Here is a 23,464-nt window from a genome sequence, read left to right on the forward strand (position 1 = left end):
ACAGTTGTGAAGGGCTGTTATACTATAATGGGTCACATCCTCTGCTTTCCTAACATAAGGCGGGGGGGGGGGAGTTGCTGTCAGGCTTTGCTAGCTATAGTTTGTTTTGACATCTTTGTGTTACCAAATGTGCTGGCTGTCAGAATCTTCTATATCCCAAATCTGCTGGCCCAATTAGTTGTAAAAACAGGAGCCTCTTGTCAGAAATGCTGCCTCTCCCTTCTCTGCATACTGCAGCCCAAAAGGTTTTTGAACTCTATAATTAGAGCAGGGAATGCAAGGCATTGTGGTCCCACTTAAATACAGATGTTCAGTGCTACAAGTGGTGGGGTAACTGCAAATATGATGGGCACAGCAGTTCCTGAATATAGGAGTTCTAAACATGATCTCACGAAGGGGGTGTGTGGGTGTGGGTGCATGTGCATGGATCTCTCTGGGATAGGATTCCATGTTTTGAGTGTTGTTGGTGCTTCACAATCCTATGCATATATTCAGAAGCAAGTCCACTGTGTGCAATTGAGCTTTCTCCCTAGTCCTGACCTTCAGTTGTATTCCTACAGTTACCTGAGAGTAAGCTCCTTTGAATACATCAGAATTTACTTCTGAGCAGACATGCATGGAATTGAATTGATAATTTTTTTGTGAGTAGATAATTGTTAGGAGGCATTTTTGATGTGTTGCTGGACTTGTGGGTTTAAAAGAAGCAAATCCTAGTATGCTTTTATTTACTGCATATGTAGTCCACTTCCTCCAAGGATCTTAGGACAGCTCATGGGCTTATTCCATTGTATCCTACTGTTCTCCAACAGAACCCTTATAAGGTGGGTTAGTGGTTCTTGGCCAGCCATCTGAAGATCTCGGATTTCTTTTTCCTTCCCCTTCCCATCAAAACAGGAGGGATATGTCACAAAATCAAGGGGTGTGGAGTATTCCCTAACCATCAAAAGGAGACTACTAAGCATTAAAATGGGCACAGGATTTCACAGGACAACTAAAGGATTCCTTGCTATTTGTTTAAAGCAAATAATATTTCCTTCCCTTCCCACCTCCAAATTAAGTGTGATGTGATAAAAGAATTCAGTTCTGACAGAGTGCTTCTATGACCTTTTATACTCTTCAAGTCCTTAAACCCCTCACACAAATTTATGAGTTGTCTCCCATCTTCAGCAAGTCACAGGGATGTGAGATAGCAACATTATAGTAGGGAAATGCAAGTCTGATTTTTCAAGTAGGCAATGCTTTTATCTTTTTCCTCCACTTGATAAAAGAAAGCTCTTTCTTTCTTTTTGCCAGTATGAAGTATGTTCCGTTCCATGGCATGCAACTGACAGATTGCCATTTTAAATAATGGCTGGGGTTCAGTCCACCTAATAACAACCTTGTGCCCTGAGGCAAGATAATCTGAGATACAGAGGGTCCCTGGCAAATACCTGTCCATCATTTTATCGGGAACCTCTGTGTAGCCCCTGCCCTTGAAATCTTTTCCTGCTGTTAAATTGGGAGTGGGGGCTTAATTAAGAAATAGGTATAGTGCATAAGACTGAGTGGAAATGAACTGACTTGCTTTCATATATACTGAAAGCTTTGCACATCTTAAACATTCCTTTTATTGTCTCTCTCCAATTTGCTTCCCTTGTTCACACCCCCATTGGACTTAGAGCTTGACTAAGCACTTAGGTCCCATCCATACTATGCATTTAAGGTAGTGCTATACCGCTCTGAACAATCATGGCCCCCCTCAAAGAATCCCGGGAAATGCAGCTTTTTAAAGGAATTGACAGGTGTTGAGAGACCCCTATCCCTTCCCCTCAAGCTACAGTTCCCAGTGTTTCCTGGGAAGACGCATTGATTTTTAAAGCACTCTGTTTATAACTCTATGAGAGGAATGGGGGGTACATAGAACCCAAGGTCGGCCAAGTTCTTTGGTCACCTGAGGCCCTCCCATAAGTTGTTGGGACTACAACTCCCATCATCCATGACCATTCGCCATGCTGTCTAGGGTTTGATGGGAACAGGACTCCAACAACACTTGGAGGGCCACAGGTTTCTCATCTGTTGCATAAATTAATTATGCATTATGTGAAGTAGTGCTTTTATTCTGACCATCATGGATATATAGTCAGTCAAAACTATTGGGGTTTTTAATCAGACAATCCCCTAACTGCATTCTGGAGTGGTTGCAGCAAGGCTGTGTGTCACAGTATTCTGAAATGTGTAGTTTTCCATTTGGGATTGCAGAGAAATGATGGGCACCTCACCTTTCAGAGATGCTTATCCACCACCACTGATCTTGTCATTGAGGAACTCCTGATGAGCTACCAAGACACCCCAAAATTCTTTAGAACATATTTGAAAATAACTTCTTTATCATTAACCTTGGTTTTCTGCTTTAGCATTCTGTAATACAAGGATAACATTTGCCGATAAGTCCACGTGAAGCAGCTATATTTAAATAGAGTTTGTGTGGGGATGTTATATATTTGCTTTAGCATCATGGAACTAAGGTAAAGCATAAATGTTCAGCTCTGCTTTGATCAATGTGGGTTTTCTCTCATAAAAATGATCCTGCTACGTCCTTCTTATATTCTTTCCACCAGAGTTCAGCAAGGGCAGGCTGAAGATTAAAATCTCTTTCTGTGCAGAAGGCTTGCAATACTTCTGATTTTTGAAGTGATTAGAATTTCATTTCTCACTGTAATCTCCCCACCCCCCTTTTCTTTTCTTTCCTTTCTTTTTTATTAGAGCCACTCGCCCTATACATAACAACTATGGATGGGGAGGAAATGGATCAGGAGAAGGAGACATTCATTAGAAAGTAAGTGTGTGGGGATTAGAAAAGTCTGTCTGACTCACAAAGTAGAAATGGCATTTAGTATCCTAGTCCCCTTCTAGACAAAATAAGCAAATGCTGCCGTGAAGTTTAAAGCCTGCTGGTCACAAAATTGGAAATTGGTTTCCTGGGGCTCTCTGTAAACTCTTCATTACTTTACTCAATCATGCTTCATTAGAAAGTTAACAGACAGAATACCAGTGCACATTGGGATACGTTCAAGCGCCAGCCCTTCCGTCTCCTTGAACGTCACTTAAAACTTGAATGTCACAGCAGATTAGACATTGTGTCAAATTGCATCTTCTCATCAGGCTGCGGCATGGGCAGCTTGCAGATCATAGCTACTTAACCTCTTGAAAATTGCCAGGTGCTTTTTAGCCTGTTTTGCAATGGGTAACAGGAGGGTTTAATTCAAAGTGATTCTGATGGAACTAACACACAATTTCCAAAGGCATCCGGAAGGAAAACAAGCTGATGAAAGGCACAAACTAAAGACATGCGCATGATGTCTCACGTGAGCTTTCAACTCTTATTTTCTGGAAAGAAAATAAAATAGTTAAAAACTGCTATGTGGTTTTTTCCAACTTCATCGCAATTAATTTGAACTCTTAGCTGAATCTTACTCATCCAAATCCAGGTTCCAAGTTCTATTTTTCATGTTGGCAGTATAGCAGTAGTTGTGGTTTGCAATTTTTGTTATTGTTGTTGTTCTTCTTCAGTGATACAGTTCTTTGAATCTTAATGTGCTTTTTTATAACAAGGAGCCCGGCATGTTTGTTGTCAATAGCTATTTTTTGACAGGAGCTACTGCTAAAGAACTAGCTTTTAGACATACAGACTTAAACAAGCAATAGGTATTCAGTCATTCATCATCATCATCATCATTTATTGAATTTATATACCGCCCTATAACTGGAGGTCTCAGATTGTAACTAATCTGGTATGATCTGCTGACTTACTGAAATAAGTGCTACCTGCATTGCCTTTAAATTGAACCAGTAATGAGTCATCATGTAGAAGTGGCAATTGTATCTATTTAACTCCAAGTGTGATTTATAAATTAATAGTTGAACATCCTTTGTAGTTGGTACAATAGATTGTTTCTATTATTTTTACATCTTTTCAGTAGGGTTGGCTCTGCCATTTGGCAGAGCAAGGTGGCTGCTTCAGGTAGCAGATCTTTGGTGTCATGGACTAGATAGCACATTCTTCGTTATTTATTATTATATTGTATTTTTACTGCCAGATGGGACGCGGGTGGCGCTGTGGGTTAAACCACAGAGCCTAGGACTTGCCAATCAGAAGGTTGGCAGTTCGAATCCCCGCGACTGGGTGAGCTCGCATTGCTCGGTCCCTGCTCCTGCCAACCTAGCTGTTCAAAAGCACGTCAGAGTGCAATTAGATAAATAGGTACCGCTCTGGTGGGAAGGTAAACGGCATTTCTGTGCGCTGCTCTGGTTTGCCAGAAGCTGCTTAGTCATGCTGGCCACATGACCCGGAAGCTGTACGCCGGCTCCCTCGGCCAATAAAGCGAGATGAGCGCCGCAACCCCAGAGTCGGTCACGATTGGACCTAATAATCAGGGGTCCTTTACCTTATTTTTACTGCCAGAGAGGGGGGGGGGGAGTGCTTTTGTCACCAAAGAACATTCCTGATCTTGGATCCTATGTATCATGACTGCTAGGAAAGCACCAACTGGGGGATGCTGTTGTATTTCTGCCGTTATATGTGATGCAGCAAAATATAGTGGGCCAGCCCTACTTCTCTGGGTGTCTGTAAACCTTCTTAAATAATAGGAGGTGCAGGGTAGAAATGTTTGAAATAACTAAAAAACAAACAAACCCCACAACCCTATATTTACAAGGAGAAAATTGCATGCAGTTATTACTTCCTCTCTTTAAAAAAATCACGCAAACCTGTCTATTTCACATTTACCTTGAGCAATTCCATTCTTAGAGTAATTGGTCCTTCTTCCCACCCTCCCTAGGTTTACCCTAGCTTGTAACCATGCTGCATTTTTATTGCCAGCAGTGACATTTTTTTGTTTTGCTGTTAATAATTGTAACTTGAATTCAATTAAGTTTGATAAAACACACTTGTCACCTTCCTGTCCAGAAGAGTGATTTCTTTCATTCTTCCAGGATAGGGCTACAGTTTGTGCCACATCTTATTTTTGTTGCTGTTACTAATGTTATCAAAATGTATACTCCCAGTCATATTTGGTGAGGGCTTCCAAAGAATTACAGCCCAATTGTAAACTGATGGGCTTGATAAATCAACTTGTCCCAAAGACTTGTCACAGAAAAACAGCCTCTCCTGGAGTATACCATTTTCAGTGCAAAGACATGAGGCAAACCTAGATTTTCACCTTTTGTGGTATTTTTCCCCAAGTCCGCTTACCTTTGACGGCCATTGTAGCCTGGCCACGACCTTGTCTGCCATCTGGGAATGTCAACTGGTGGGGATTGCGGCCTGCCTGCGGATTGACCAATTGAAGGCAGAATCAGGCACAGGATGCCCTCAGGGGGTGGGCCAAATTGCCCAATAGCCATTGCTTGGGTCCACTCCCGGGGGATAAATCGAGGCCTGTCCAGGCCCCTTTCCAAGTCTGTTGCCGGATCTCTTTGGATCAAGTTCCCCACCACCAGCACCAAATCTGTAAATAAAACTGTAAGATGAGATTTCACAACACGTGCCAACATACGGTTTTTATGTTGTTATGAGGTGCATGATGAGCTTGAATTTTGCATTGAAGTGGTTATCTCTTTGATTCCAATTGTCAGTATCTTATTTTTGTTGCAAGAGCTATGCCCTAAAAGGTGACCTAAAAATATTCAAATGAATAAATAAATAATAAGTTATGGGTGAGGGAGGGTCTAGCACCCCTCACCCACTCTCCCACTTTTCTATTAAGGCGAAACCCTCCAATGCCACCAGTTTATATATGACTGGGGAAGTTCCTCATTTAAAAAGATGCACTTGCCACTATCTGAGTAAGCATATCCAAATAGCATCCAACAATTGCTTTTTCGTTCAGCTGCAACAACAACAAAAAAGTGATGGCTTTTTATTTTGATATGTTTTTGGAGGTTAAAAGAATGAACTGGGGAGGATAACCTCACATATATTATTTTCATAGTGATGTGTGGGAATCATTTGGCTTAAGCCTCAACAGAACACTGAAAGCCTACCCAACTACACTATGAAATTATAGTAGCTATTACTCATAAGCTACATTTATTGCATTTTGAATGGAGAATTAGCTGCATGGCTCCAATGGTGATTAATGATTTTTATGCAGCTAAACCCTATCCAATGTACTGAAAATGCTCTTTCTTAGGGAGTTTGTGGGTTATAAATGTGCACATGCTAATCAAATATTAAAGGTAGATTTGCTGACTATCGCCAAGTATTGTGAAGGTATGTTGAAACAGATTTTGTAGCCCAAATCATTGTATACAGTCTGCTAGTACAGTTTTGCTATATTACTGTATAAAAAAGAATTATTTGTTTAAAATACTGGTTCTGGTTTAATTAAGAAGAAAAAAAGACACCCACTAGGCTGTAACCATGAACATAGCATATCACATTAGATATAGTTCCAATCTATTTAGCGTATCTAAAATACTACTTGGAAGAAAAGTCAGGGCTATTTCTGATTATTTTAGAGAGACAAAGACAGCAATTATATTTTACAGAACTCTGAAAATGTCATGGTTGGTTCAATATCACACCAGGCTTTCTAGCTTGTAATATTAGCAATGGCTCATTTTCTGTAATGAGAGACTCTGTGATTAATGAAAGTGTAAAACCATATCTTAATAGATATTAGTTCCACTGCAAGATGTAATATTACTTTTCCTATAGAATTTAATGGGCTTGTGTCGAAGGTGGAGAATGATAGGCGAAACATGGCCTGTTTTTCACATGAGCAGGAAACAGGGAACTGCTCTAATCCACAACAGAAAAAAGAGGCAAATATCCAAAAGACGCCGTAGAATATTAGTTTTATTTTATGAAATAGTTCAATGCATTTCATGTTGTACAGTTACTTTTCAAGGGAACTTTTTCTCAGTTCTTTCAATAAATTGTAGGAATTTATTTTCACAAACTTTCTGATTTTCTAAGAATTGTGCATTAGAAGTACCGTGTGCATACAATGGCTGTGTGAAATGCCACTGTGGGTCTGCCAAATCCCACAACTGAAGTTAGGCACATTCAGAGGACCCACCATGAACCCAGGACCAGGGGCAAGACAGGGCACCTAAAAACGATTCCTTAAATCATATCCCAGGACAATAACACAACCTGAAGAACCAGATAACCGACAAGCACCATGGGATCATCATCGGGAATAGAGATGCAAGTGAGCACAAAGCAAAGTTTGGTCCTGAAAGCACTCACTTGGCAACATGAAGCAACTTGTGTTGGAGTCAGGATCAGAGCCACACTAGTATTTCAGGGAGAGTGGGGCAGCCAGGCCAAGTTCTTAAACCCTCAGTTGCTGCTTAGAAGCTGCTGAAGCAAAAGCTTCTGCAGGCATCTCCCAGTTTAGTGCTGATTCTGCCCTGCAGCACACCGTCTGACTGCTGGTGGTATTGGACGGCTTCTCTATCCAGCTCAAAAGGCTCACCCAGAGTAGCCCTGTTCAGGTCTTATGCCTGAACAGGAATGCAGACATGAGTAGGGAGCATGCGGATGTACATGGCACCCCCCAATCCCAACGTATCTAGCCCTACATATTCCACTTCTACCTCCCCATGTTGAAGAGAAACGTCTGAACAGTGTGTTATTAGACATTTTGATTTTGAGCAAGCTTTTAATATGCTTTTAACTGAACATGCTTAGAAACCCACTCCCAACACAGGAAGGTTGGGAGTGTGCAGGGGATGTTGAGGGCAGGGCCAGCATATGTGGTGGCCCCCATACCACCTTTTCTAGAGGAGGGAAGGACCATAGCTCAGTGGTTCAGCATCTGCTCTGCATGGAGATGGTCTCAGGTTCAATCCTTGCCATCTCCTGGTAGGAACCCCGGTCTGAAGTTCTAGAGAACCTCTGCAGGTCAGGCCATATTGAGCCAGATGGAACAATGGACTGAGTGTAAGGGAGCTTCCTATGTTCCTTTCAGGAATATCGCCTGAACGAAGTGGGGGGGGGGTCTTATGCAACTATGTATCTGAAGGTGGGGAGGGGGCATGGTGCGAAGTGTGTCTCAGGAAAAAACTGTTGGGTAAAACAGTACAAGATGATGGGGAAAAGTTACTTGCTAGCTAAAATGAATCAATTTCCTCCAAGGAGGCAAGTACAAGATTTAATCTTCACACGAAGATCTGACCTACTGTTTTGGTAATACAGTAAAATAACGAGGAGGAATTAGGCTTGATTGAAATATGCTTCCTTGCATGCATTAAAGCGAGGTCTATTTTTTGTAATGTTAGGCATACTGTGGCATATAAAGAAAAATATGCTTAATGTTTTGACCTCCTGTAATCTTGGCTGAGGTTCTGTACTTCAGCTAATGCCAGCACAGATTAATCAGTGCTAATACAAATGTTCTTGGCTGTAGATGAGAAGTTGGGCTGATGAGTGATTACTTTAACCGCCTGCACTATAGAGATGGTGTGCAATTTATTTCTGTGGGAAACACTCATTCTGCGAAGCTCAAAGACATTAAAGCCGACATCAGAAAAAAAGAAAGGTTTTAACATTGATATTTGGAGAGCAATGATTGTTTAACCCCAGAACTCTGTACCCTTTTCATCATGGCACCTGTTTCAACCTGATCTCATAATTCTGAATAGCTTGCATTTAAACATCAGGGTATCAAGAAGTAATTTTTAACCTTCGTATATCAGAGAAACTGGAGCAGGGTGGGTCATTGCGAAAAGGATAGGATGTCATTTTGAGCATTCGCACAGTCAGCCCTGTTCTGCTTCTCCTCCTCCTTCCTCCTTTTCCCAACTTGGGGAATGCTCGAGATGCGCCAACTCATCACTGCTGGCAGGAGAGAGATGGTCCCTTTTATTGGGGTTTGAGGAGTCGAACTACATAGATCTCAGCTGAAGGCTTTGCTGGACTTATTTTCATTTACCTGTCTGCTTGAGAATGACGGCGGCTTTATCTGTCATTGGCGGGAGAGACTCCCACAAGCCAGTATTGATTAATGGTCCTGTTGGGCTGCCACAGGACCCAGCTGAGGCTTGTTGAGGCTAATATTGCTAAGTTGTAACCTGGGGTTTTGTGTTTTTGGATTCTTGGGTGCAGATATGTGTCTGGGATGGGATCAGTTGGTGAGAACATTGTTGTCGTTTAGTTTGTGACCCCATGGACCAGAGCACGCCAGGCACTCCTGTCTTCCACTGCCTCCTGCAGTTTGGTCAAACTCATGCTGGTAGCTTTACCAGCGTCATAATTTTTATATGCCTGTTGTCTTTGTCCATGGAGTTTTCTTGGCAGGGATACTGGAGTGGCTTGCCGGTTCCTGCTCCAGGTGGATCACGTTCGGTCAAAACTCTCTAGTATGACCTGTCCATCTTGGGTGGCCCTGCACGGCATAGCTCATAGCTTCTCTAAGTTATTCAAGCCCCTTCACCACGGCAAGGCAGTGATCCATGAAGGGGGGTGAGAACATTATGGGTCCCTGTTGTAATGATCCTGGGCTCGGGGGGGGGTGTATGGTATGAGAACAGGGGAAAACCACATAACACATGACACAGACAGTTGGTGGCAGTGCCACATGCCAGCTCCTCTAGCCAGATGTAGTGTGCATTTCAGATAATGACACTGTTTCATTTCTCATTTTGTTTCATAAAATTTGAATTAGTTAGGTTAGCCTTTAAGTGTAAGGGGAATTTAATATCCCACACTCTCTGCTCCTTTGATTGAACAATTGCAGATTTTAGTCTTTGTCATAGGGCTGTTTTTCACATTATGATTCATATATCTATATGGCAGTGTAGAGAAGCTGTTAAAATACATGCAGCTAGATGCACACTCTGCATCCCAGCTGAACATCAGACAAGTGGCATCCCCCCCCCCCCAAATGGCAAGTAGCCTAACATGGTGTGGTTTGTTATCTATTTTTTGAGTCATTCAGCGTGATGCAGCAGTTTCACCCTCAAACCTTAGTGTTAAAGTAGACTCCTTGCACAAGATTTGAAGATGAGTCTTTACTTGTCAGGATGGCCAACAATTTAACAAGCTGTATTATTTATATTTATCAAATTCAATACAATTTGTTTATCTCCCTTGTGCCCAAGAGAGGGTTTGGTCTTCTTGCTCCAAAACACACATAAAAAAATTAGTCCATAGCTTGCCTGTCTTCATAAACTCTTCCAGACAGAGCCTCCTTGAAGTCTTTACACTCCCATGTTCTCAGTCAACAAAGCAATGGCAAGACAACCAGCCAACCCCCAACTCCCACACTCTGTTCTAAGACGCACGCACACACACTCTTAAAGGCAGTAAACATATCAATGATCCAGCATTTCTGTGACCTTGATTGGAGTTATTGCAGCTGTTACATTACATATGTTTTCTTTCCCCCAGTGCAACTGTAAAATGCATTTTCTAACAAACACAGTACAAATACTAACATGGTTTTCATAAGTAACAGGGGATGTGTTTATTTATTTTGTGGTGGTGGGAATACTAACAAACACAGCCCTGAAGTTACAGTGCGAAAAGTAGGGGTAACTTAAGGATTGAGGGACAAGGGGCAGAAAAGGACGGAGGGGAGGAAAATGTGTCTACATTAGTGATGGGGAATCTTTTTACTGTTAAGGGCAGCATACCCTTCACAGGTAATCTAGAGGGCTGCATGCTGGCGCTGAAGGGGACCAGAGGCAAATTTGGTCAGGCCCCCCCTCTTTCTCTAGTCTAGTTTAGTTAAGAGAAAAGCAAAAACAAAATTTTGAAGGTTTGTTATCCCAGCTTTTTAGGATCAAACCGCTCATTATTTTAAATGCCTCATCACCATTAAGACAGCATATTAGAAAAACCAGTTGGGAGGGGGAATCCGAATTGCGATTGGGTGCATGGAAGAGGTGCTCTATGTGATACTGCCTTTGATGTTGGTCTGGAAGATGCAGCTAGCTAACACCTGGACAGCAGACTGAACAGGCACTCAGGCAACCCAACCCCAGTCTCCCCCACCATGAGCAAACTTTTTTCTATTAAAATTATAGTATAGTAATTTATATGCAGGTAACCTGGAGATCCCAACAATAGCTCAATTCCTCCAGGATGATGTTAGCCACAGTTAGTCTATTCTTACTCATAGTGAGCCTCCTTAAATTAAGAAATAACCATTTAGACATGAAGAATCTGTGCCCCAAAGGCTTGATTGTTAAGGAAATAGCTGATGATTTGCTTTTAACTTTTGTTCTTATCAGTATTGAACTAATTTAAAAGACTCTGTAACAAGCTGAATTAGAGCTAAGCCAAGGGTCTTTTAACAGAGCCGAATTGCTGCTAGTGTGGCAGGAGAAAATTGCAACACTCAAGAATGGTAAAAATATGCACTGTTGTGTTTTGTTTGACTGCAGCTGACCTTTCATTAATAATATGAATAAATGGATCTCAAATACAACTTTGCAGAGCAGCGGAGTTTTCTCTTTCTTTCTGTGTTGGTATAGCAGTGTGTGTACTTGCAGCATTGCTGAAGTTTTAAAACTGATTATTTTAAAAGTTTGGAAGGAAAGACTGTGGCATAGGCCAGTATTGGATAAAAGACCACATTTTATGTTTTATTCAGTTAATTAGAGGTAGTTCACACTGGATGTATTTCACTTCATTCCTCTTTTCACAGTCATGTTGGCATGGGTCCTTAAACTAGGTAAAAAGTCTAATTTTCTTTTTTTATAAAAACAACTGTACAGCATATTTGTAAGTTAGAGAAATTTTAAACACCTTTCTCCAATGCCTTTTGAAATCCCATTGGAAACTTTTTTGAGAGAGATTACTCATAAAACCACCATAAGAAAATAGATGGTCAATCCCCACCCCTGCTCCATAATCTGAGTTTGCTACCCCGAGTTGCAAACATTATTTCCCCAAGACCTCTAAATAACAAACTAGGGTATCATAGGACACCAGCAGCAGCTGTAAATTATAGAATTATAGAGTTGGAAGGGACCCTGAGTCCAACCCCTGCAATGCAGGTATATCAACTAAAGCATCCATTCTTTGGGTTCATAGAATAATAGAACTGTAGAGTTGGAAGGGACCCTTTGGATCATCAAGGCCAACCCGCTGCAATTCAGGAATATACAGCTGTTCCATACAGGGATTGAACATGCAACTTTGGTGTTATCGGCACCACACTCTAACCAACTGGAGGTATCCAGTCATTCTGTTACTGCAAGGACTTCTGCCTGTGGATCAAGACTTCCTCTCCTCTCCTCTGTGCATCCCCACACTCCTCCAAATCTTTGGTAGAAGGCTGCAGGAACCTTAAAAACATGTTTTTCGGGGGAAGCAAGGGGTGTAAGTTGCTCAATGAGTTGCTGAGCAAGAGAAACAATCTAGACTAAAATGTGACTAGATGAAGCAAATACGAAAATGCAATGGCTTCATAACCTAGTATTTCAGAAAACTCGCAGATCTCACAAGTATATATACTTTTGGGTATAAGGTATGATGGTGTGCTTATGTCCTACTTTTCGGCTTCCTATGGGCACCTGGATTGCTATTGTGAGAACAGAATGCTGGAGTAGATGAGTCTTTGACTTGAACCAGTAGGGCTCTTATTACATTCTTATGGACAGGTAAAACAACTTGTTGATTGGCTGAAGCTGGATAATCATCCTGTTGACATTTCAATTCCACCTTAAGGAACAGGCATGTGTAATTGTTGTGTGTCACATGTCTGTTTACATTCTAGCACAGTATGCTGGGAACTTTCGTTTGTATAGCTTTTGCTTTTGCTGTTCTCTCTGAGATGACATGAGAGAGAGACGACATGTTTTTTTGTTCTGATTTATGATTAGTAAATCTGTAGCTGTAGCATGACTTCACAAGCCTCACACCTATTCTGTGTGCTCAGTACACTCTGCTAATAGCGTGCCCTGGCTTCTCAAGTCAGGTCTCTGATTTACGTCGGAGCACGGGCCAATGGAAGGAGATGTCCGAGCTGGGGCTTGCCAGCTGGCCTCCCAGCCCTCCGCATGTTGACTCATCCTGGGCTCTGCTGCTAAAGCCATTCCATGCTGCCACTCATTGGGTGATCTATTGAATTTTCTGATGGCACCTTTGATCTAGACAGCTTTTTTTCTGAATTGAGGGGCAGAGAGATGGGGGAAAGGTCAAAGTGATGTGGAAGGATGGGTTTGGACATTATTATTAATGACATGATGGCCAGTTCTAGAAGGGTGGTTGCAAGTGGAAGTAGCATCAGTGAAGGAGGTCACAATGCAGTTAGGGGGCTGAGAAATGATGGTGTGTCTCATTCAGGGCCGAGAGAGAGAAGGAAGCCCTGAGCTAGTCCTCATCCATGGTGCCCCACTGTGTAGGAGTAGGCCTTTAGTTATGGTCAGTAAGGGTGTGTGGAGAAGCATTTTCTCAATATATGCGGGATGTGGTTTTGGTGTGTGATCATACACAGAAATTCATGCAGTAAATGTTTGTGCTGACTTCTTTATTCCAATACTTTGGTATCCTGGACATGCTTTTATCTTTCTTGCTGTTTCCATAGCTATATGATTTATTTATGTCTCTGCTGTGGGCATTCTACTGTTTTGAGTGTATTTCCTGTTCCTTGCAAAATCTTGATATACTTATCATCATGTCTAGCATTTGATTCAGCAGCTGATGGTAGTGAAATGAGTAAACAAGCAAGGCGTATAATGAGATGAGTAAACCAGAGTCTGTAGGAGTCGGAGTTTGGAAGCTATATGAGAGCTAGTTGGCAAAGTCTTGTTAGCTCACTGTGGAATGCAACCAAATGAATTTCCTTGATTAGGATAACTATCATTAGGAGCTGCAGTCCATAATTTTAAGAGTTTAATTAAATCTGAGGTTGCTACTCACTGCTCATTTAGCAGCCATGGCTGAAAAAGCCATTTTCTCTCCATCTGAGCTTGGCAAGTATTCCAGCATATTAAATGAGTGTCTGAGATCGAGACATAGCATTAGTATTCTTTTGCAAGACCTAACTAACTACCGGTTAGGGTGGTAGATACCTTTTTGAGGATTAATATGTTATTGTGTGACAGACACCCTGAACCTAATAATACTGGGGAAGAATGTATTTCGTATTCAGTCTCAATAATTGTATGCTTTCCTTTATCCAAGTGGATTAAGAGTACTGTATTTATTTTAAAATCAGTTCTGCAATTATTAAAATACAAAGTAAGCTTAAATCTTCCCACCATCAACACATGGTGGCCCATCAAGAGCTTGAGAAACATTTTAATTCCTTAGACTACAAGAACAGGGAGGAATACAGGATTTTCCAGGGTTCTCAGTCTCTCCTGGAACTTCCATGGATAGACAAGGATCCTCACTGCAGAAGTGCAGCTTTTTGAGGTGCCTCTAGAATTCACGTGATCTTGTAAGTGGGGATGAAGATGTTGCCTCTTAGGACAGGATGTGTGCTCACCTGACTGCTTAGATATTCAAGACTAGCATTTTCACAAGTGCCACACCATGTCCATGCCATACTTGCAAGAAATGTATCCCTTGGTGTGGGAGCACCTGATATTTGGAACTGTGGCCAAAACTTCCCCATTTCAGGCTTGTGTTCACCAGTCAGCTGATAGGTACTAAACATTTGGTGAATAGTGCTAGAGGCAATCAGCAGTCTACTGAGTTAGCTAATACTTGATAAATGCTGAGCTATCCCAGAGCTTCCATGTTCTTCTTGTGCTCTTGTGGATAACACCTTTAGACTTTCACAAAACTATCCTATATATGTTTTATTGAATTCAGTAGAACATTCCCAAATATGTTTTAACAGGACCACAGCCCAAGTAGTTTTCTAAGCTGAAAACTAATTTACCATGTACCAGCAGTAGATGTACCTGTTCGTGGAAGGAAAAAAACAACAACAAAACAAACCAGCAGGCTGGCACTGCTGAGTTAAAGTATCCACAAAGCACAAGCTGGATATTGACAAGTTGGGATGTGTGCAGAGGAGGGCAACCAACATGACCAAGGGTCTGGAAACCAACTCTTATGAGGAATGGTTGAGGGATTTGTGTATGTTTAGCCCAGAAAAGAGGAACTGAGAAGAGATATCATAGCCATCTTCCAGTATCTAAAGGGCTGTCACATGGGAGATGTTGCAAGCTTGTTTTCTCCTGCTCCGAAGGATAGCACCCAAACCATTCAAGTTAAAAGAAAGGAGATACCAGCTAGACACCAGGAAGAATTTTCTGACAGTCAGAGCTATTCAGCATTGAAGCAGACTCCCATGAAAAGTGGTGAAGTCTTTCCTTCCTTTGAGGTTTTTAAGCAGAGGTTGGGTGGCCATCTGTCATGGATGCTTTAGTTGAGATTCCTACATTGCAAGGGGTTGGACTAAATGTCCCTCAGGATCCCTTCCAATTCTACAATTCTATGATTCTAAGTAACACAATTCATTAGAATGGTAAAATCTGCCTTTAGGTTAAGAGAAACTGACATGGTTCCTTCTCAGGAGGACAGAAGAAAGACAGAAGCACAGTTGCTTAGCACTTCCAGCTGAGCCATGAAGCCTGACTAACTCTGGGTATTCCGTAGACCTACTCATGCCTGGTATTTTTTTTCATATAAAAAATGCTGCATCCTCACAAGTCAGGGTATTTATCCTTCACATTTTAGGGCTCTGGGTGCCTCCTGCCCTGTTACACAATTCTTTTTATGAGTCACTGTACCTAGCAGGCTCTGAGAAGGCAGTGGGAGAAATTACGTTGTTTCCTCTATCTATATACTATCATCAATATAAGCTGTGCTGTGTGGGCAGTTTCAGGAATAGTTGTCTTGGATGGAGACTTTGGAAATGTTTGTCAATTCTCTGCGTGCTTGTGGATTTCATTAAAAGTCAAAATTGACCTATGCTAGATAAATCGATTTTGATTTTAGTGGAATAGAGTTCCCTGTAGTAAGTAATATAGTTAAAAGATGGATTTTCTCCCCCACTTAAAAGCCTGGTAAATAGAATTCTTAAAGTTCTTAGAGGGAAAGTGCTTAGAGGAAAAGGGAGCAAACTGTAAACATTAAAAAAACACTTCCACCAATAAACAACTTGTTGATTGCAATTTGATAAAAAGCAGCTCAGGTTCAGTGAAGTGTCCAGGCAATGGAATCTGAAAAATAGCTCCATTAGTATAGATTTGATTTTAAAAGATGGCATTGGCCAACAGATGCAGGATACTGCTGCGTATTGGCAAGGTGCATTAAGCACTCTGTTTACCCAACACATACATAAAGAAGCTGATTATATCAGCAATGGCATTACACAAGGTGCAGATTAAATGGGGACAGGGACTTGGTCTGCTTATCTCAGTTCTCCCTAAACAAAGAGGGTCACCTTTCTACAACAAGCAAACCAAAAAGGACTAAACATTCCTTATTATTGTCATTCATTATCTCTTCCTTTTTGGCCTATTATTAAGCAACATGGGTGTGATTTTCTAATCTGTTTTACAGAGGGTTTTATTTTTACATTATCATGCTTAATATTTCTTTACTGTGCTAAAAATGTCAGTGGTCTGTATACTGTTTCTATCTGCGCACCTACCGAGCTAGAACTCTCTATACAGTGGTACCTCAGTGGTACTTAATTCGTTCTGGAGGTCCGTACTTAACCTGAAACTGTTCTTAACCTGAAGCACCACTTTAGCTAATGGGACCTCCCACTGCCGCTGCGCTGCCGGAGCATGGTTTCTGTTCTCATCCTGAAGCAAAGTTCTTTACCTGAAGCACTATTTCTGGGTTAGCGGAGTCTGTAACCTGAAGCGTATGTAGCCTGAATCGTATGTAACCCGAGGTACCACTGTATCTCTATCTCCGTATCTATAGATATTATAATAGAAGCTTGGCTGCTCCTGTTAACATGTTTCTCCCTCCAAGGGAGGGAGCATGTAAGGTTCTCCTGCTTGCTCCCCATTTCCTCTTCAAAGCACCCCCTGGGGTATATTCATGCCTCATGCAGCACAATCTACTCTCCCTCCCTGCAAAGTCAAATGCATAGTACCTGGGGTAGAGAATCCCACAAGTGTCTTTTGCTCTCCCTGATGTAAAAAAAATATGAAGAATAAATAACAATTTGTTGCCCAAAATCAGTTGCCTGAAGTAGTCACCTCATCACCTCACTGTGCCAAATGGTAGAGGCCACCACGCATCAACCATACAGGAGCTTGAGCAGGAGAGTACGGTCTTGTTGCCTAGAAAAAAGCACTGCACTCACAGGTTGGAGCAAACCCACCCACCCCAAAGGACCGTGTCAAAATCCTCCTCCCCATAAAAGCTCAACAACTTTGATCAATCCAATGGGTAGATCACTGCCAGCTCTTTTTAATAGTGGGAGTAGATCACAGTCTCTTGGGAGTTGTACATGCCTGCTGCAAAGCAAGAGACCTTGTCTTTAAAAGGTGGGTGGGTGGGGTACAGAAACTTGTCTCCTCGTTGCTTCTGTCCAGTTCTTAACTTCTTGCCCTGTGCTTGAACTCCTGAACCATGACTCCAGAGCTGCTGACTCTTACTGTTACTTGCCTGACTAAAGATCTATTTTATTTTATTTTTACTTGCAAGTAAGAGCCTCTGCTTGTGTGTTTTGGGATGCAAGCCAGGACAATTGCTTTGTAATTTGCAAATGATCATCGGCTGTCCTATGGTTACCTCTGCTTGGGTAAGCCTTGGGAAGATATTGTGCAGTTGGTTTGTTTGGACTCTAACTTCCCATTAAAAAAAGAAAAGTCAGTAAAACTTTGATTGTCCCCCCTCCCCATCCTACAGGAGGTGGTGGGAAGGATGTGTCTGTATAGACAAATTAGAAATTGTATTTATGTGTGTTTGAGTTTGAGTTTGACCAAACTGCAGGAGGCAGTGGAAGATAGGCGTGCCTGGCGTGCTCTGGTCCACGGGGTCACGAAGAGTCGGACACGACTAAATGACTAAACAACAACAACAACAAATTTATGTGTGTGAGAGATCTACATAATCCTCACATTGTTAAGTGACTAAACAAAATCACATGACCAGACCAAGTATATCCAAAGGAGACACTTTCTGGTGTTAGGTATGCAGTGACTCAAAAAACTGCAATTTTGTGCTGTTAAAGACAAATGCTATAGCCAGTGGTATAAATAAATAATACACTTGCCTTCTCCATGGATGGACATGAAAATTTTACCAGAGCTTGCATAGTTTGTCTTGCCTCCAAGCATTGTCCATGAGTTCTCTTTAAGAACACAGGAGTTCCTAACAGCTGTGTACAGAATACAAACAACTTTCTTTTTTCCAAGTAGAGCAATTATTAGAACATTGCCTCCCTTATTGCTTGCTCTACAGCACCAGCTCCAATTCTGTTTTGATAATAGTCAAGTTGTGTGGAAAGAGAGAGGAAGCTTTGCTTCAGGACGGATTGCCTTGCATTGGGGCAGGATCTCTACTGTATTTTAACTACCCAAACAAAAATAATTCCAGGAGATACTGCTGACCAATGATAAAACAGATGTTAAGAAGCAAAAAGATACTATGGAAATGGCCAGGAATTGTTATGAGAGCCTCTGTATTTGTGCACTGTTTTAAAGTTGGGCTGAGTAACTTTTTTAAAAAGTTGAGGGCCATGTTTAATAATAATAATAATAAGGGGGAGAGCTAGAACAAGGAAGTGCATTCATAAGTGCGAGGCACTTGACCACAGAGGCTACTGCATCTTTCCAGGCCCCAGATAGAGCACCTCTGACCTTGGGCATCCATCTGTCTACAGTGGTCTCTCTTTCTCCATCTTGTTCTTCTGATGGGTGTATCTGAATTATAGAGAGCAGAGAGTCATACAGACTCCTAAATGCTGTGTACACTTTTCGTAATATAGGTCTAACAAAAGCAATCTCTGCCCCGATGGACTAAACTGGGGCCATTCTTGTAACTGTAGCTTTGGTTCTTGTAAGAATCAGATGAACGTGTTCTCCAGCCAAACATGTCTTCCTCCTGTCTGAATCTCAGAATGTACATCAAGCTGTTGTATTGTTTCTGAATGGCAAGATGACCCATATACCTTTACAACACCTGTATTTTTTTTTAAAAAAAACAACAACCCCAAAGGTTTCCAAAGAAGGAAAGAAATCTAGTAGAATGAACATTTTAGTGTTTTGGAAGATGCATATGTTTGACTTCAGTCATAAATGGAACATTGCTTTTTGTCACTGCCATGAATACACAGCTGGATTTTACACTGTGGAATTCTACCGGTATACTTTCTTTCCTTTCAACTGCTAATATATGGGAACACAGTGCAGGTGCATTTTGATTTATTTGGAAACAATCCCAGGGATTTCTGTTTGCTGTCTGTTTGGCAGCAACTACTTATAGCAAGGTCCAAATCCCTTCAGAAAGCTACACAAGGAATAAAAAATGCTCCAAGAAACCTGTAAGAAAGGGGAGGGGAATAAACTATAATAACTATATTTATACAATTATAGACATTGATTAGATTTATACGCAAAAGTGAACTCAAACACTATAACTGAGCCTCAGACATAGTGTGAACGAAATATGGTGAGGTGGAGACTGCTACTCAGCACATCTGTTGACATAAATGTATAACCAATAGTGATATTTTGTTCCGCCGATTCCCAGTAACCCAGGCAGCCAAACTCCTATTTAGTTATTTGTGCCTTATGTTTCCTAGTTATTCCAGCATTGGCTTTGCAAATGGCCTACCCAGGTCCTGAATGCTGAAAAGATATAAACTGAAGCCTTTAAAGACACAACTGCTTGGCATACATTCATTAAATCAATTGTATTCTTCTGGTGTTGCATCTGAATATAATTTTCAAATGGTAGAAATCCTATTTATTGCAGTACACTTTGCCATTGCAGAACACTCAAAGGGAACAGAATGCAAAACAAAGGAGAGATTCTTTGGGTTCCATGTTGATGCGACATACTAAATCAAGGAATCGTGCTGTGTTATTTCAAACCTGGGGCAGTCTCCCATGGACTAGAGCTTTGAATGCTTTCTTATTATTATAAAATCTATGTTTATTGGATTGCAGCAACAAGCTTTGAATGCTTGAAGCATCGATCAGTTTTCATCTTGGCTTGAAGACATTATGTGAACCTTAGAGACTGAAGGAGAAATGCAAGGTGACCACAAGCAGGGCAGATAAGATTAACTGCAGTATATTATCTCTGAACTAGAATCCATGGGCAACTGATAAGATTAGGTGGATGATGACTTGTTGAACACCAGGGCCATGTTGCCTACTCATCATGCTCCTTCTTTGTGTTTTGAATGCTGGTCTAAATGCAGTAGGACTTTCCGTGCAGAATCATAAGTGGGGTGCCTCACATCCTCTTTCTCTCATTTGCCTTTTATAGTCATCCTTTTTTTTAGTCTTATCTTACTACTGAAAGACTAAATATTCAATAATCCCACAAATACTGCAATGACTGGGATATAATTTAATTATTAGAAGCCTCGTTGGTTCCCAACAGGTTTCATTTTCACTGTATTTTATAGCTATCTCTAAAAATGTTTTAAAGTTTTTGTTCTGCTTTTTGTTACAACAGAAATGAAAGAGAAAGGTTAGGGCCCATTGCAGCCTTTGCATTCCATTTGCTTTGGACTACAACTCCCATCAACCTCAGCCAGCATTACTGCAGTGTTTGTCAACATGGGGCCCTCCAGGTGTTGCTGGATTACCAACACTTATCACCCCCAGTCATGCTGGTTGAGGCTGATGGGAATTGTCCAAAATATCTGGAGGGCACCAGGTTGCTGATCTGTTGTTCAAAAAGCCATAACATCCATTCATTCAGTGTAGTGGTGCCAAGCCTCTGGAACTCCCTCCCCAACCAAGATTAGCCAGGTACCCTCCTTGCTAAACTTCAGGTGCTTGGCTTTGTTCTAGCAGGCATTTTAAGCTAGTGTTTGTTGTCCCATTTTCTGTGTATTGGTTTGTTTGTTTTTTATGTAAGTGGTACATAAATGTCTTAAATAACTGATCTATAAATCTGACTCTCCACCAAATATATACAAATGGGGATTATGCATGTAGACACTTTTGCAATTTGGCAGTTCTATTCTTGACTAACACAGAGGGTGGCAGATCTATGTAAATATGAAGTGTAAAATGAGAAGTATCCCATTCAATTCAGCTCCCCTGTCGTTTCTATGTTACATTCTTTTCAAGTTGGGACAGGGAGGTCTAAATCCAAGATGGAGTTAAGCATGCTCAAGCCCTTTGATTGCAATGGGTTTAAGCAAGCCTAACCCTCTGCTGGGTTTGGACCAGAATTTTTAATATGAAACTCTCAAATCCGTTAGTTTATTTAATATCTAGGTTAGATGCTGTTGAAATATCTCAAAACTGGAAATGAAATAGAACTTGCTTCCCCTTCCAATAAAAAATGGTATCATTTGTTGCAGAAAGGGGTGGGTGGGGTCAGAATTAATCTAGGTTACAATAAAGAATAAACCTTCACAAATGATTTATTGGGAAATATTCATCCATTTTCTGGATTCTCATCTCCAAGCTAAAGCTGATCATTCCTAGAAAGCTGTGTAGTTCCCCCAGCCCCTCTTTCCAATTCGAACTTCAGTATCTGGCTCCCAAATATCAGGCACAGCAGATATTTTCAAAATAGCTTGAGACATTTGTGGCTTCAGCAGATTCAGTGTACTTTAAAAGCTGGCAGGTTTCTTTGTACTTCATGTTTCCTGGAGATAAAATTATCATGCCTCTATTCACTGGGATAAAGGCTCTCTCTACTGCTTTCATTTAAAGACATCTTCAGGTACAGAAATGTGCTTTTTAAACAACAACAACAACAATTCGACCACCAGTATTTTTAGATCAGCTTTAGCGGAGAACAGGACAGCAAAATGCAGTGCAAAAGAAAGGGCTATTCACCCTTTTTCAGTTATCCTGGGCCACACATGGAGTCATTAGAAGACCCCTGCTGGATCACACCAATGGCAAGTGTCCTCCTTCTAATCCAGCATCCTCTTTCCTACAGCAGCCAATCAGATGCCTCTGGAAAGCCCAGAAGCATGGCATGAGGGCAATAGCCCTCAGCCACAGTCATTCCTCATCAACTGGTATTATCTGATTCAGGCCTGCTGAATCTGGACCTGGAGGTAGCATATAGCCATCAGGACCAGCAGACATTAATAGTATTATCCTTTATGAATTTTTAATATTCGCCCAGCTTGACCTGAAAATGCCCAATATTTTTTAAATATATTGCAGGGGTCCTGTTAGAGCAGGAAGGACATTCTCCCCCAATTTGTCTTCTGGAAAAGTTGATAGGGATTATTTTCTAAATATTCTGAAGGTTGGTTCCATGGGTGGCTATTAGAGAGAGCGCCTTCCCTGTGGTGAACCCAAGCTGTGGATAACTCCTCCCAAAGGATGGTTTTGGAAACCTGGTTGAAGTCCTTCTTCTCATGAGTTTTTATTAGTGTTTAGATGCTTCTATGCTTTTGGTTTAGAGAAAGCTTCAACTCCTGTGTCTGGTTGGTTTTGTTATGTGGCATGGGGAGGTTCCACATTATCTTTTGTGGCAGCAAAACTTCTTGGACCAGCCCAGATGAGAGTAGAAGAAAAATGGGAAGCCTTTTGCCCATCAGTGCCTTAAGTTCTGGCTTCCCTTTTTTCACAGAACCATAGACAGCATTGGTAGGAGGAATTACCTGAGAACTTTTCTTTTCTCAATGGTTTCTGTCCCCCCCCCCAATGACGACAATGGTTTGTCTACCCTACACCAGAATTGGAAGGGTTTAGCCACAATTTTAAACTAATCTCAGTTTTAAAATCCCTTTGCATCCCCACTATTAATGGCTAATGCTCCATGATTTGTAAGGGGATTGCTTTTTAGAAATATATCAAAAACATCACTGTACATGTTCCAAGACTGATGACCCTTGTAGTAAGAGCCTTAATAGCCCTGCGATAATATAATGGGGCAGGATTAAAGATGAAATCTTGAGAAGAGAAACAAGATACATTTTTCGCCCCGAAAGATGTATGAGGGGGAAAATATAGAACTGTTTTAACGTACTGCCATTTCTGTACAACTCACTGTAGCAGTGCCAGTGACACATTATTATAGCTTTTGTACATGCCTCTGGAAGGAAGACAAGAGATGCTGGTGGGATTAAGGCCATTGCTTTAACAGTCTTACATGTCTGCATTGGGCCAGGACAGACACAGTAAGCTCAAGCAGAAAGAAATATAAGGAAACTTAGCCATAATCTTTTCCTAGCCAACATTCCTCTTGGGTGGGTTGGCTGTTTATGACTTGTGTTACAAAAATGCATGCCGTTCCTGTCTTCCATCAGTGCAATGTACAGTTCCTATTTCAAAAGAAAAGAAAAGAAAAAATTGGGTTCAGTTATCCACAAAGGACATAATCTGATAAAGCCTCTCCTCTTCCAAAGAGGGGAGGTGTTGTGGGCGGGACATAATTTCTGCGTCATGCAGG

At 41.3% G+C, this 23,464-nt stretch overlaps 1 long non-coding RNA gene across 2 annotated transcripts in view; it reads left to right on the forward strand.

Annotated features, from left to right (window-relative positions):
• Positions 1-23,464, forward strand: part of LOC310703525 — a 236,558-nt gene that overhangs the window by 84,822 nt on the left and 128,272 nt on the right. For both annotated transcript variants that reach the window (XR_014524216.1, XR_014524217.1), the window contains exon 10: positions 2,743-2,815. This is a non-coding gene — a long non-coding RNA (uncharacterized lncRNA). The remainder of the gene's footprint in view (positions 1-2,742; positions 2,816-23,464) is intronic.

The sequence above is a fragment of the Podarcis liolepis genome, assembly GCF_965112155.1.
Source record: "Podarcis liolepis genome assembly, chromosome: 3".
NCBI lineage: Eukaryota > Metazoa > Chordata > Lepidosauria > Squamata > Lacertidae > Podarcis > Podarcis liolepis.